General features: G+C 51.5%; 1 protein-coding gene across 11 annotated transcripts in view; it reads right to left on the bottom strand.

Annotated features, from left to right (window-relative positions):
• Positions 1 to 14,437, bottom strand: part of ADARB1 (adenosine deaminase RNA specific B1) — a 147,337-nt gene that overhangs the window by 86,222 nt on the left and 46,678 nt on the right. For 10 of the 11 annotated variants that reach the window (XM_073888902.1, XM_073888897.1, XM_073888898.1 and 7 more), the window contains one exon: positions 13,063 to 13,215. The exons of the other annotated variant lie outside the window; for it this stretch is intronic. The gene's annotated coding sequence lies outside the window, so the exon portion shown is untranslated. The remainder of the gene's footprint in view (positions 1 to 13,062; positions 13,216 to 14,437) is intronic. 11 annotated transcript variants of the gene reach the window in all.

The raw sequence follows: 14,437 nt of genomic DNA, 5'->3' as shown, positions 1-14,437 counted from the left end.
AAGACTCTGTGGTAGCGCCCGGCATGGCCCAGAACGGCCAGGAGGCCGGGCTGGCAGAGGTGAAAACCAGGAGGTCCAGAGGCCAGCTCGGGGGACCCTGGGCCAGCGCAAGGACCTGGCAGTCCTTCTGCCCAGGAGTTTTAGCCTTGTCCAGGCCTCTGGCCGCTGGTGAAGAACAGATGTGGGGCGAGGGCCAATGCAGGGGCCCAGTCAGGAGACTGGCGCAGACACACCCGACGGCTCAGGGCACGTGACGGCAGAGGTAGGAAACAACCAACCTGGATGCGCACTAAGGGACAGCAGAAAGGAGGCCAGAGGGGGACAGAAGACACTGGACGGCCACGGCTTGTGGCCTGAGAGCCTGGAGAGATAGGAAGACTGCAGCTGGGGTCAGGAACCAGGGGTCCGGCTTGCCGTCTCAAGTCAGAGACACTGCAGATGCCCAGGAGGAGACGCTGGGCAGACCCAGGGTCTGAGGCCAACAGAGGTGCACGTGGGAAAGACCCCAAGTCAGGAGTATAGATAGAGTCCAGGAGAAGCCAGCACTGAGCCAGGAAGGGCAGCGCAGCTGGCAGCTGATGGGACGGGAGCTTGCGAGGGAGCAGCGACCAGGACAGAGTGTGGAGGATGAGTTTACCAATCAACTGTCACCTGTCAGACACCACATGTGGACCAGCTCACTTACAGCTCACCAAACGTCAGCCTCCGAAATGACTGCACAAGACGCAGCCTGGAAATGGCCACCATTTGTTTTACAACCATCAAGGATGTCCCTCAAGTCTTTGGGAGTGGAAATGTGCAGTGTACAACCCATACAGCTGTACAGTGTGGCCATGATTACAGCACAGTGGGAACCAGCACAAAGCCCAAAGCAGGTCTCTCTGGTCAAAGGCCCACCCTACCTCCCACTAGCCAGGGAACCTTGGGCAAGTTCTTACCCTCATGGTGCCTCAGATTCCCCAGTACAACACAGAAGGCAGTGAGGGCCCCAGGCTCACTGGGTGGAGTCAAGTGAAGACAGGGTGCAGGAAACGGTGCCCACCTGGGCTCTAGCTGCTATCATATCATCAGCACCACTGCTTTATGAAAAGGAGCCCTCCAGCCACAGGGGCAGAGCAGCTGATCCAAGGTCACACGCTGGGTAAAGCGGCAGAACGCAGTTCAGAATCCAGGACACTCGGAACTTGGGGCCCGAGCTCTTCACTCCTCTACAGTGCTGCCCAGTTAAAGCAAAACCATGACCGCTCAATTTTACTGTTTTATATGTTATGATTCCTCATAATTTTAAGTCAAAAGAACATACACATATTTCCTTAAATTACACATCTCTATTTCCTATATGAAGATGGGTTCATCAACAGATGGGGATAAGTGTAGTTTATGTCTACTTGCAAAATTCCTCCACTCAATTAAGATCATAAATTCAATTAAGCTTTTTCCATTTTCTTTTAAGGTAACTCTATCAAGGAATTTTAAATTAAAATCAAAATCTACATTACTCAAATAAGTATAGCAGATGTTGGACTTGGCAGGGGGGAAAAAAGGCACATAAATTGAAGGCCCTAAAATTAGCTCCAAAAGCCTAAAGCTAAGGAAGCAGCCACAGATGGTGGCCCGTGGGTGGCCCGGGTGGCCTGTGGATGGATGCTGGCAACAGGGAACTCAAATCCAGTAGGCCCAGGGCTACCAGGGAGAGCTCTGAACTCTTGCTACCTACCGAAGAAAAGTTTGAAAGAAATGCTATGACCAAGTCTAAACATAAATTTGAAACTAAACTGGGGTATGCAATTGATAGCCATGGTTTAAACAGATATTTCTTTAAACATGAGTTTTTGAAGCACCCTTTAAAAATAATGCTTATTATTACCAAATATTAACAAAACACAAACCTTTTGAAATATAAAGTAAAACTGATAAAGTGACTTTACTCAATCTGGAATAGAAAACCTCTGGCCAACTTCATGTATTTACAAATGATGTCAGGCTGTTTTTAACTTGGATATGTGTAGATGGAAGAAGCAACATAAACTTAAGTATGGACAAGGAATGTACAATACGGACACAAGTGTTCGGTCTGACTGAAAACTCAAACAAGAGTAAATGGAGAAGAAGAAAACAGTTACAAGGGGATTAGAGACATGAAGGCCTGGACCCACGGAGTGCAGAGCCAAAGGCACACAATCTGTGGGTCCAAAGACTGGAACACCCAAACCAGGAAAATACTCGTTATGATGGAAGAAAACATCCCAGAAATAAAAGTCCAAATCAGCCACTGGATAGACACCCACATGCATGGAAAAGGTGATAAAAAGCAAAGAAAACTCACATTTTTCTTAGCAATACTCCTGAAATCCATGAATAAAGAATTCTAAGGGAATCTAGACCAACACAATTTAATTACTGAGGAGATAAAGTCAGGCTAGAGGACAGTAATGGAATATTTCCAACTTCTACAAAAGGACAGTGTGACCTCGGAGTTGAGTTTCCATCAAGATGCTGTTCAACTACAACAGCTGGGGTGGGGGTCTTATGAGACCCTGAGGTGTGTCATCAGCACCTCCACTACCAAGGACAGGGTCCTGGTGCAGGCGGCCCACAGGCCTCACGTCCTGTCTGTACAAACCCAGGGGCACATGGCCCTTGAGGACTCCCTCCCACCTCCAGTCTGCCAGAGGCCCATGGTGGGCAGGAAGGGGGCCCGCCACCCTGAGCCTGAAGAGTGGGGTGCCGCCCTGGGCCAACACTAAGGGGGGGTTCCATAGCAGTCTCCCCCAACCCCTGTCCAGAGGCAACTCTACTCACTGAAGCCTCCCTTCGGCCTGGAATTCCAAAATTCTGTGCCTTGTGGGCAGAATGTGAGCCAGGACTTTTCGTCCCTGGATGACATCACAGATGCTAGCCGTTGCCTGGCCAGGCCAGCCCCCAGGACCCTGCCCCCACTGCTGCCGGAGAAGAGCAAGCAAGTGCAGAAGGACAGAGCACCAGAGGGGGAATGTGGCTGACCCGGCCAGTAAAGGTCAAGCAGATGCAAGACAAGGGCTCACGGAAGGGAGACTTTAAAACTTAAATATTGACATTACTCCTGCAGTGCACAATGGCAAATCTTCACTAAAGATCAAAGACACACATACACAAACTTTGGTTAACTTATTATCTTATTAAAATTGGCAATCTGTCAGCACTACTAAAAACAAGACAACAGGCCCCAAAATGAACTCGCTTAGCATGAGCTCCGGGTCACCAAACCGAGACTTAACCTAATTACATCTACGGCCTCTCCCAGAAACGGGAGCTCAGCGTCCATCAGGAGTCCCCTGGTCGGCATGAGCAAGGTCGTCTGTCCGGCAGACCCCACGGTCCCCTGAAGGAGAGTGACCTGCCCAACTAACCCGCGTCCTCCCGGGATCAGGTCCCCGTCCCGCTCCCTCCTGCCCATGAACGTCTCTCATCTGGGCGGCTTCCCGGGGCTCCTCTCTGCCCGCTAGGCTGCAGGCGGCCGGGTTCAGGGGTCACCGGAGAAAGCCAACCAGACCTTCAAAATTTACTCTGTTGGATTTTAACACCACACATTCAGAACTTGATGGTATAGGATATTTAGTTTTTGCATTTTATCTGAACTATTCTAAAATAGTAGAATCATAAAACTATGTTACACATAAACGGTATAGACAAAGTAATCATTTTTAAAACACTGGAACAGGAACGCCTGGGTGGCTCAGTCGTTAAGCGTCTGCCTTTGGCTCAGGTCATGATCCCAGGGTCCTGGGATCGAGCCCCACATCGGGCTCCCTGCTCCACGGGAAGCCTGCCTCTCCCTCTGCCTCTGCCCCTGCTTGTGTTCCCTCTCTCGCTGTGTCTCTCTCTGTCAAATAAATAAATAAAATCTTTAAAATAAAATAAAATAAAGTAAAATACTGGAACAGATGTATGAAATTGTATCTTCCAATTCTACAACACAGTGAAGTCCCCTCCACAGACTCAATTAATTACTGTTAAATTGATAAAATTTAATTTACAAATCATATCACTCACTGAACCAAATCAGTTATAAATGTTCCATACCCCTACCTCATGGGTTCTTTAAAATGATTCAAACAAAGCCAGTAAACAGACACTTTTCTGAAGGAAACCGGCATCTGAGTTCACAGAGGAAATGCATGGACAACTGGATTCCTGACAAGAAAATGAAGTTTTCCGTCAGTAGCGGCGGCTGGGGGTCTTGGAGCGATCCCACAGCACCACCTGGTGTTGAGTCGCCCGCACAAGGGGCCCCCGAGACAGTGGGACGCGGAGCGCTCTCTGCATCCTGTCACACGGAAACCGTGTCCCGGGATGCCAACATCAGACCAGCCGCGCTGGGGCCACGAAGGAACAAGACCCCCGGGTGGGCAGGAGGGAGGAATAGGGGGCTCCAGGTCTTGACTGCAGTGGGGGGCGTACTCACCATACACTTGTCAGAACATATCAAACTGAACACTTAAAAGAGGTGATTTTTTTTGTATGTAAATCATCCCTCAATAAATCCAGCTTAAGAACACAAAAATCACGGTCTCTATTGAGAAAAAATAGAAAACACACAGATTTGAGGAAGAAGGAATGAATGTATTCCAACAAACAGAATGAACAAGACTGAGAGTGAAGCGAGCATGTCGTTCCTCTCCCAACAAGGAAACAACACGAAGCTCCACAGCCGGCAGCCACGCCCAGACTGGCCCGTAGCGCCCGTGGCCACCGTGGCCACCCCCGCTGCACAGAGCGGAGACTGCGCAGGGAGGCCGAGCTCGGTGCCCAGGGACGCAGAGCCGCCACAGGGAGGGCCACGCCCCTCCCCGCTCTGCTCCACCCGCCCAGCCACCGTGCGCATCGGGAGAAGGAAACACGGGACAGAAAAGGCATGATCCAACTACCAGCTAAGTTAAGAGGGGCACCACCATGAGTAGAATGAGCTAGAAGAGGAGTCATTTTCACATTTTCCTGTGTGTACGCGGCAGAGAGGGCACGGGGGCGGCAGAGAGGGAAGTACGATCATACACATTGGCTCTGCAATGAACATTCACTCACTGTAATGATCGAAACACCACTGACCCATGGTTATAGAACAGAAAATAAAGTCTCCTGCGCTGATTAAGTAAAAGAAGGAAAGAAGGAGAGAACCAGACCTGCCAGAAGCTGAGCAGCAGAGTGAGAAGGAGGTGACAGGCAGGGCAGGTGTCTGCACGCGGCCTGGCACGGTGGGCCGCCAGGAGACCGCCCGAGCCCCAGGGGAAAGAAGTGCTTCCTAAGGTAGCCAGCAGAAGAGCACGGCTGCCAGTGCCCCTCGCCTTTACCGGGGCTGCGACACAAGTCAGACCCTCATGTTCTCGGTGTCCCTTGTGACGACAGCTGGCCACATGACAGTCCCAGACAATGAGATACAAACGGAAGTATGACGGAGGCTTCTGGAATGCCCTGATGAACAGGACAGACATGCCTGACCCTTTCCAGTTATTGCTGCTTGAATACAGACGTGATGGCTGGAACTGCAGCAACCACACTACAACCGTGAGGGAAAGGTTAGGAGAACCGCTGAGACACGGACCCAGACCTCTGACATGGCTGTGCTCTCAACCAACTCTAGCAAAAACCTACCTTTGCATTCCTTACTATGAAATAAATGAATAAATCCCCGCTAGCTGAAGACACTGTAGGTCATGTGTTCTGGGACTTTCAGCCAAAGGCACTCCTAAACAACACAAGAAGGAAAGGCCAAAAAAGTGTGAAGTGAACTCAAGCTGCTGCTATCTGAACTGAACATCAACAGATAACGTCTAAAATACATAAATCACAAACCAGCATAGTTATTATTCAGAAACTAAAGTACAGCAGGGACTGCGATCTTCACCTCAACACCCACTCCTCCCGTCCTCTGTGAGGCAGAGCAGCCACGTGGCCAGCCACCAAGAAAGACATTCCCAGCCCCCTTGTGCCTGGCTGTGTCCACTGGGATGAACACAGAAGTGTCACACGGAGCTTCTGGGAACCTCCTCAAGAAACGGCACACACACACTTTGCCGCAGCGTCTCCATATCCCCGGCCCCAGCAGCCGGTGAGCTCGCGGGTGACAGGCCACGGCTAGAGCAGAGTTGGGTCTAGACAGCCAGGACCTCGTTCCAGCCCTGTCTGCCTGGGGAGCCCCTTGCACTGCATCTCTGTCACGGGGAGCAGGTCCTAACACCGGCCAACCCAGAAATACAAATATCTACAACTTTTTAAAAACATCAGCGCTGCCTCAGAGGAAGGTGAAGGCTACAGATGACTGATTTTCATCAAAAGCCTAAATTAGGTGACCTGCCTATGAAGGCACCACTTGGATAAAAACTGAAATAAAACACAGGTCTGGCCTCGCCCCTGCTGGACAGGCATCCACCCATGCCCGGCCCTGCCCCTCCCCACTCCTACCCTCTCCCCCCCCTCTACCCCCCCACCCCGCCCCCCCCCAGTCACAGACCCTCAGCACACCCACACCACGGGGGTGCTGGAGTCGCCCCCACCACACCCCTGCTCAGCAGCACCTCAGCCCGTGCCCACTGCCCTGTACCCTTCCAGAGTCGGTTCCATCCCCCATCCTGGGCCCTCCGAAGCAGCTCTGCAGTGAGCGTGAGAACTCTGCCCCCTCCTCGAGGCGCCCAGAAGGGAAGCCGCCCTCTGTCCTCCTCTGCAAGAGCACACCCGAGCTCCAGCCCCCAGATCCCAGAACCAGGAGGGAGGCCTGAGGTGCCCGGGTTTTTTTTTATTTTAATTTTTTATTGTTATGTTAATCACCATATATTACATCATTAGTTCTTGAGGTAGTGTTCCATGATTCATTGTTTGTGCATAACACCCAGTGCACCATGCAGAATGTGCCCTCTTTAATACCCATCACCAGGCTAACCCATCCCCCTGCCCCCTCCCCTCTAGAACCCTCAGTTTGTTTTTCAGAGTCCATCGTCTCTCATGGTTCGTCTCCCCCTCCGACTTACTCCCCTTCATTCTTCCCCTCCTGCTATCTTCTTCTTTTTCTTTTTTCTTAACATATGTTGCATTATTTGTTTCAGAAGTACAGGTCTGTGATTCAACAGTCTTGCACACTTCACAGCACTCACCATAGCACATACCCTCCCCAATGTCTATCACCCAGCCACCCCATCCCTCCCACCCCCCACCACTCCAGCAACCCTCACTTTGTTCCTGAGATTAAGAATTCCTCGTATCAGTGAGGTCATAGGATACATGTCTTTCTCTGATTGACTTATTTCACTCAGCATAACACCCTCCAGTTCCATCCATGTCGTTGCAAATGGCAAGATCTCCTTCCTTTTGATGGCTGCATAATATTCCATTGTGTATATATACCACCTCTTCTTTATCCATTCATCCGTCGATGGACATCTTGGCTCTTTCCACAGTTTGGCTATTGTGGACATTGCTGCTATAAACATCGGGGTGCACGTACCCCTTCGGATCCCTACATTTGTAACTTTGGGGTAAATACCCAGTAGTGCAATTGCTGGGTCATATGGTAGCTCTATTTTCAACTGTTTGAGGAACCTCCATACTGTTTTCCAGAGTGGTTGCACCAGCCTGCATTCCCCCCAACAGTGTAGGAGGGTTCCCCTTTCTCTGCATCCCCGCCAACATCTGTCGTTTCCTGACTTGTTAATTTTAGCCATTCTGACTGGTGTGAGGTGGTATCTCATTGAGGTTTGGATTTGGATTTCCCTGATGCCGAGCGATGTTGAGCACTTTTTCATGTGTCTGTCGGCCATTTGGATGTCTTCTTTGGAAAAAAGTCTGTTCATGTCTTCTGCCCATTTCTTGATTGGATTATTTGTTCTTTGGGTGTTGAGTTTGATAAGTTCTTTATAGATTTTGGATACTAGCCCTTTATCTGATATGTTGTTTGCAAATATCTTCTCCCATTCTGTCGGTTGTCTTTTGGTTTTGTGGACTGTTTCTTTTGCTGTGCAAAAGCTTTTTATCTTGATGAAATCCCAATAGTTCATTTTTGCCCTTGCTTCCCTTGCCTTTGGTGATGTTTCTAGGAAGAAGTTGCTGCGGCTGAGGTTGAAGAGGTTGCTGCCTGTGTTCTCCTTTAGGATTTTGATGGACTCCTGTCTCACGTTTAGGTCTTTCAACCATTTGGAGTCTATTTTTGTGTGTGGTGTAAGGAAATGGTCCAGTTTCATTCTTCTGCATGCGGGTGCCCGGGTTTCTGTGCAGAGCTGCACTGGGGGCGCCCGGCACCTACCAGAACCTCTACATGGGAGCAGGGCTGGCATGGGGCCCAGAGCCCATCAACTCGCCTTCCCTCCACAGAGCGGCAGCCGCCCACAGGGTGCTGGTTCTTCTACAAGTCCCACCCTGGGAAAGCCTTTGCAGAAAACAGAAGGAAATCACGGGAGAGGACCAGACCTTCCTGCATCTACAAATGAACCTCCGCTGAGCTCTTTTACGTATATATCACTGTTAAGTACCTGGATCCACAATTTCCTATCAGTCACACCCAGAGCACGCAACAGTGAGAAGAAAATTACGAGCTAACTTTGAACCACTAGAGGGATCTATGGTTTTCCACCCAACAATGTGCAGGTAATTGAACTTCCATCTTTTCAAGCCATACTTTTGTGGTTAATGATGTATTTTTTTGGTCCAGTTGGAAACTTAAATCCACGGCACATAATAACTGGGAATACAACCACTTTTTAGAAATTTTTTCAAACTCGATACCGTTTAAACCAAGTTTTACTCAGATTTTTCTACTTTTCGGAAGGAAAACAGTCCAGAATCACGACTCCCTGCTCCACCCCATCTAGTAGCTCCTGCAGCCCCAGGGGGTGAGCTGGCCTCGCCTGCACCTGCAGGCCTGCTGCTGCCCGAGGGGTCTGGAGAAAAGAAGCCCGGAGGGCCGCGCCTCACTGTGGCACGCTGGCCCCCCGCGGGCTCCGCACTCAGATGCCACCCCCCGGAGGGCCGCCACCCCTCTCCCGGGCCTCCCTCCCCAGCGCCGTCTGCTCCCACCAGGTGTCAGCGCCGAGGGGGCCATCTAACCCTGTCCCACCGTCATCCCAAGGGCCTTGGTCAGCATCTGCCTGAACATGTTTGTTGGCGAAACGAAGTGAGCGCCCAGGGTACGACGCAGATCGGTCTCTAACACTGCTGGGGGTTCCATAAACTACAGCTCCCAGACCAACAAACCCCAGAGCTCTGGGACTCATTGCCGCAAACACTGACCCATCCAGCCGCACCTTCCTACATCACTTCCCCTGAGACTGGGTTGCCTGTAGCTTTGACTGGGATTCTCTGTGCCTCAGCTTGGGCTGAGGAGAGAGAGGTGGCCACCTTATGCAGAACACCCAGAGCCTGGGAAACCTGCTCACACGTGGGAGCAGGTGCCAGCCCAGGGACCAGCAGGAGGCACCACAGAGCCCCCGAGAGTCCCGTGGGCCCTGCACCTCCCGGCAATTCTGCCTCGCCCACTCCATCTGCCAGCTGCTGGGGCGGCTGGTCTTACTCCCCCTGCTGGGCACCAGCCCGTATCAAGGGCAGCTGCAGAATGGACAGTGGCAAGGCTGTCATGCATGGCCTGCTGTGTGTGGGCAGATGTCCCTCGACCTAGTCCACTACGGCTGCTGGTCTTGAACGTCAAGGCATCTTCGAGAGGAGCACGCTGCTCCCAGGACCCCTGTGGGATGTGAGGGGATGGCAGTGGAGTGGGGACGTCACCCAAGGCCCCCAACTCATGCCCCCACTGTCACCTGCACTGTCACCGGTGTCTTCACCGATCGAGCAGACTCACGTCATGCTCGGCATGCCATGCTTCTTCCAATCTAACAAAACCGCCCTTCTGGTCTTGGCCACTGCCCTACGGCCTCGCTGTGAGTCGGGTTTCGCCAGCTTCTGTGTCCCAGCCTTTTGCCTCCTCGGAGTCACTTTTCCTAGTTGGTCCCATTTGGTCTTTTCCCCTAAGTCACTGCTTCCTGTAGGTCACCTGCACTTCTCTGCCTTTTTATGGCGCTAGGGTCCCAGGACCCTGGCACGCTGTCAGGAGCGCTCTCCGTGAGCTAAACCGTGGAGCCGGGGCATGGCGAGGCACTGAGGACAGGTGGCCCCGCTCTCTGGCTCACACACATCCTGGCCGAGGCACTGTGTCTGAAGACACGGCCACGGTGCAGTCTTCCTGGGGCCGATGAGTGCCGGCTGAAGTGGAGCCCAGGCAAGGAAGCCCATGCAGGGCCCCCATGCAGCAAGCTCACCCCTTCCAGCAAGTCTGCAAACCTTTCTGTAAAGAGCCAGATGGCAGATATTTCAGTCTCTGTGCCCACATACAGTCACTGTTGCATATTCTGTTTCTGCTTGCTTGGTTTACAATTCCTGAAAGATGCAAAAGCCATTCTTTGCTTCAGACTCAGACTTAGAATCCACCTGGCCACCTGCAGGGGAAGCCTCTGCCCCTTCGGAGCACACAGCTGCTACCCACGGGCCTGGGGCTCAGCTCTTTGGCATGTTGCCTGCAGGCACCAGGCGGGCCTTGAGGACAAAGATGCCAACTTAATCCTCACCTTCACGTGTCCATCATAGGGTGATGGGCTCCGGCCTCCGGTAGGCTGCCCACGCTTGCCAAATGAATGAGCACATTTTACACGTTTATTAGCCATGCAGACTGCATCTTCTGTGAAAAAACTGTGCACGTGTTTTGCACCTAATTCCACTGCACTGTCTTGTCCTTATTGACTTGTGGGAACCTTCATGTATTATAGACTCTGGAAACAAAGCCAGGCCTCTGTCAACTAAGCGTCCCCATCAGGTAGGCACCCCCAGTCAGGGACGCTACTCCATCATGTACGCACCCCCGTCAGGTACCCATGCAGCAGATTCTTTTCCCAGTCTGCGTGGAACTGGCACCCCACCCTCTGGTGTCTACACCCTGTATAATAACCCCCCTTGACAGAGAGTGGAGCTATGAGTCTGATGAATACAATGCAATATAAAGCAAAGGTGAAGAGATTTTCCAAGACAAAATAAGGTCCCCAATCAGCTGAATTTGAGTCCCGGGTGGACCTGTACTAATCATATAAGCCCTTAAAGGACAGAAGAAGAAGAGACATTCCCACAGCCTGGCAGAGGCCAACTGCATGTTGTGAAGAGGACCACTCAGGAGCACCCCCAGCTGCCCATCCGCAGCAGACATTCTCACGTGCTAAGACACAAGATACAGGGGCGCCAGGGTGGCTCAGTCGGTGAAGAGTCTGCCTTCAGCTCAGGTCATGATCCCGGGGTCCTGGGATCGAGCCCCGCATCGGGCTCCCTGCTCCGCGGGAAGCCTGCTTCTCCCTCTGCCTGCCGATCACCCTGCTTGTGCTCTCTCTCTCTCTGTGTCAAATAAATAAATGAATAATCTTTTTAAAAAATTAAAAAAAGAAAAGACAGAAGAAACAACTTCCTCTCTTTAAGGAAGGCATCAGTAGCGAGCATGCGTGGAACTAAACGTGAAGCAGCACGCTGCAGGGCCGCCACCAGGGCCCAGGAGGGCTCTAGAGAACCGGCAGGGCAGAGCGCGGCCATGGGCGGGGGGTGCTCCCCAGCAAAGACTCGTTTCAGCCAAAAGCTTCAGCTTTCGTGCTTTTCTTTTCCAACCCACCCTGAAAAAGGAAAGTCATTACACATCAGACTATTTGTTGCAAAAATTAGCTTTCATTTTATGAAAAAAATACGAAATTTCTACTCTGCAGCCAGAACATCTACTGAGGGAGAACCCGCGGCAGGAGAGGTCGTTCTCCCTGTTGCTGCGCTGGTAATGGCCAGGCCTTTAATTTTGCTGCGTTGGTAATGGCCAGGCCTTTAATTTTGCTCTCCCGGCACGTGCTTTGGACCTCATTATTGTTTGCATGCCTTCAAGGAGAATTTATTTCTACAAAGGATTATAAATAATTCACTTGCCCAGTGCACACTTGCGTGAAATAAAAATACTTGCCATTTCACGTACAGGGCAAATGAACACAGGGGCTCAAGGCCATGGCACGAGATGCAGGTGGTCACAGACCGCATGGCACCAGCAACGCAAACGGACAGTGTTTCTCGCAGACTCAGCTGGCTCTGCGCCGCTCACTACCTTTCAATACACTCGAGTTACAGAGACACTGGGTTCATACCACTAACCCGGCTAACAGAAGGGCCAGGGCTGAAGGAAACCCCACCCCACCGGCACGGCAAAGGTAAGTAACCTTAATTTCACCCTTTCCATACTCTCAGGGCTCCTGTGCTAGAAGGGGGGGGGGCATCAGTTAAAGATCGAGCAAACCCTCCTTTACGGGTCTCCCTGGGAGCTGGTCTCCTTACGTTCCTGACACGTACAGACTGGGAAATGGCGGGCAGATGTGGGCGTGCCTGTACTCCCCAGAGATGGTGGGCACCCCTCCCCCCACCGTGAGCTCCGCACCTGCTCCTTCTGTGGTTGCCCAAGACCCTGGGCACTTGTCAGCCTCTACAGAATGGGTGAACGAGCACACAGGCGCACCCAGCAGCCCTCTGCTGACGCGTCCTGACACTCCTTCCCCACAGGACTTCCTTGAATTAGTCACTCCACAGGCCATAAATTAACCTTACACAGTACTAACTCTACCGGGACTTTAGTTTGCCTGGACTTCTCTCAAAAGCAGATGCTGAATCATGTAACAGTCACCAAACAGTTAAGTACTAAGTAAATTTTCTTTTAATCACCTCAAAAGAACTAATGTACAGTAGAAAGCTTCACAGCAAGTCTAGCTCCGCGCCCAGCACCTGGAGGAGACGGGAAGCAGGGCAGCTCTGGGCTACACGGCCGCTGGGGGGCAGCACCGCACCAACCTGGAGCCGCCGCGGGGCCTGCACGTAGTCTGGGCCCCATGAGATTGAGAGAATTAACGGCAACAAACAATCTATGCTGGAAGTTACTAATAAAACACACTTGAAAAGGCAAACAGCCTTAATTAATCAGTTTACATCAAGCAAAAGGTATTTTTAATCAGTCAAATGTTAGCAGGTTTTTGCAGGTTTTTACCTTACCTTTAGATTTGTTTAGTGTCTGTTTGCTCGGACCCTGGGCAGAGCTTCCCTGGGTGCAGGCAGGGCTGAGTGACCCCGAGAGCACGGGCGCACTCAGCACGTCTCCTTCAGTCACTCTCTAAGCTCGCCATGCCCAGCTGGAGAGACTTCACCCTGTGTAACAGAAAGATCCAATTACTTTGCCTTTTCAACACTTGAGATGTGAATTCTAATAATACTGTTAATTAAAAATCCTCTTTCTAAATACAAGCTTAAGTCACTTTTAATGTACTCTTACGCTTTTTTAAAGCAGATACACAATAATGAGTCACACCTTCACCCCCACGGTCACAAGAGGCAGGTGCACACACACTCAACCATCGGGTCTCTGCTCACCAACATACGAATGCAAACACGCACCAACCCACATGCTGAGGAATGAGGCCTCCAGTGAACCCCGTGTGTACCTATCATCTTCGGTAAGATAAAATGCCACATGCACACGTGTGGCACGCGCCCATGCATGTGTACAGACAGACATCAGAAATGCACGGATGCAGGCCTCCCCTGCCCTCCCTCCCAGGCTTAGAAGATACAGGCCATGCACGTCTGCAGGCAGAGCGTGTGAAACATCTCCATGCCACTTCCTTTCAGCATAAAAATGTTTTCTACTCACAACTCATTAAAGAGAGTATTTCAACATGCTGATATACTGACAAAACCTAAATATGCAATGTTAACATTTTCTTTTAGAAAAACAAACCAATATCCACATGAAGGGAAAGTTTAGAGTGGGGCTTCTCGAGTGAAGAGCTGCCTGCTAGCACCTACAAGGAAGAATGAGCAGGCCCCAGAAGACTGGCAGCGAGTATAGACAGGTGCATCTCTGAACCCGGAGGGGCCCTAACTGTGCAGACTCAGTCCAGTCACGACGAACCTCCTTGGGGCCACCTGGCCCAGCTGCAGGCCCTCGAGGGTTAGAAGTGACCAGTCTCTAAGCCCCTCCACATCTCAGCTGTGACTCACTTTAATTCATATGTAACGTGTGTCAGCAGGCCTGCGAGGACAGGTCTAAGACATGGTCCCCATGTCCTATGAGGCTGTCACCTGGTCTAACGGGGACTGATGACAATGACCTATCAGTCTGGGATTACAGGTCACACAGCCATCCCGTCCAGGACAGAGGCTTCTGGGCCACACACACAGGTCTGTGCACACTGTCACTGGCCCCATTAGCGCCCCACCAGGCCTACCTCCACACCCAGCTGAGGAGAATAAAGGAAGTGGCACTGCCGCGGCCCCCCCCATTCCTCAACGCCGCCCCCACCTGATCAGTAACCTTGCCGGCAGTTCCTGCCCTGGTTGTAGGGCGTGCAGGAGACAGAGCGAGCCCCCC

This window comes from Callorhinus ursinus, unplaced genomic scaffold (assembly GCF_003265705.2).
Source record: "Callorhinus ursinus isolate GAN/ISIS: 27379988/994484 unplaced genomic scaffold, GSC_fseal_2.0 scaffold98, whole genome shotgun sequence".
In the NCBI taxonomy this organism is placed as follows: Eukaryota; Metazoa; Chordata; class Mammalia; order Carnivora; family Otariidae; genus Callorhinus; species Callorhinus ursinus.
This window is presented reverse-complemented; position numbering and strand designations above follow the sequence as displayed.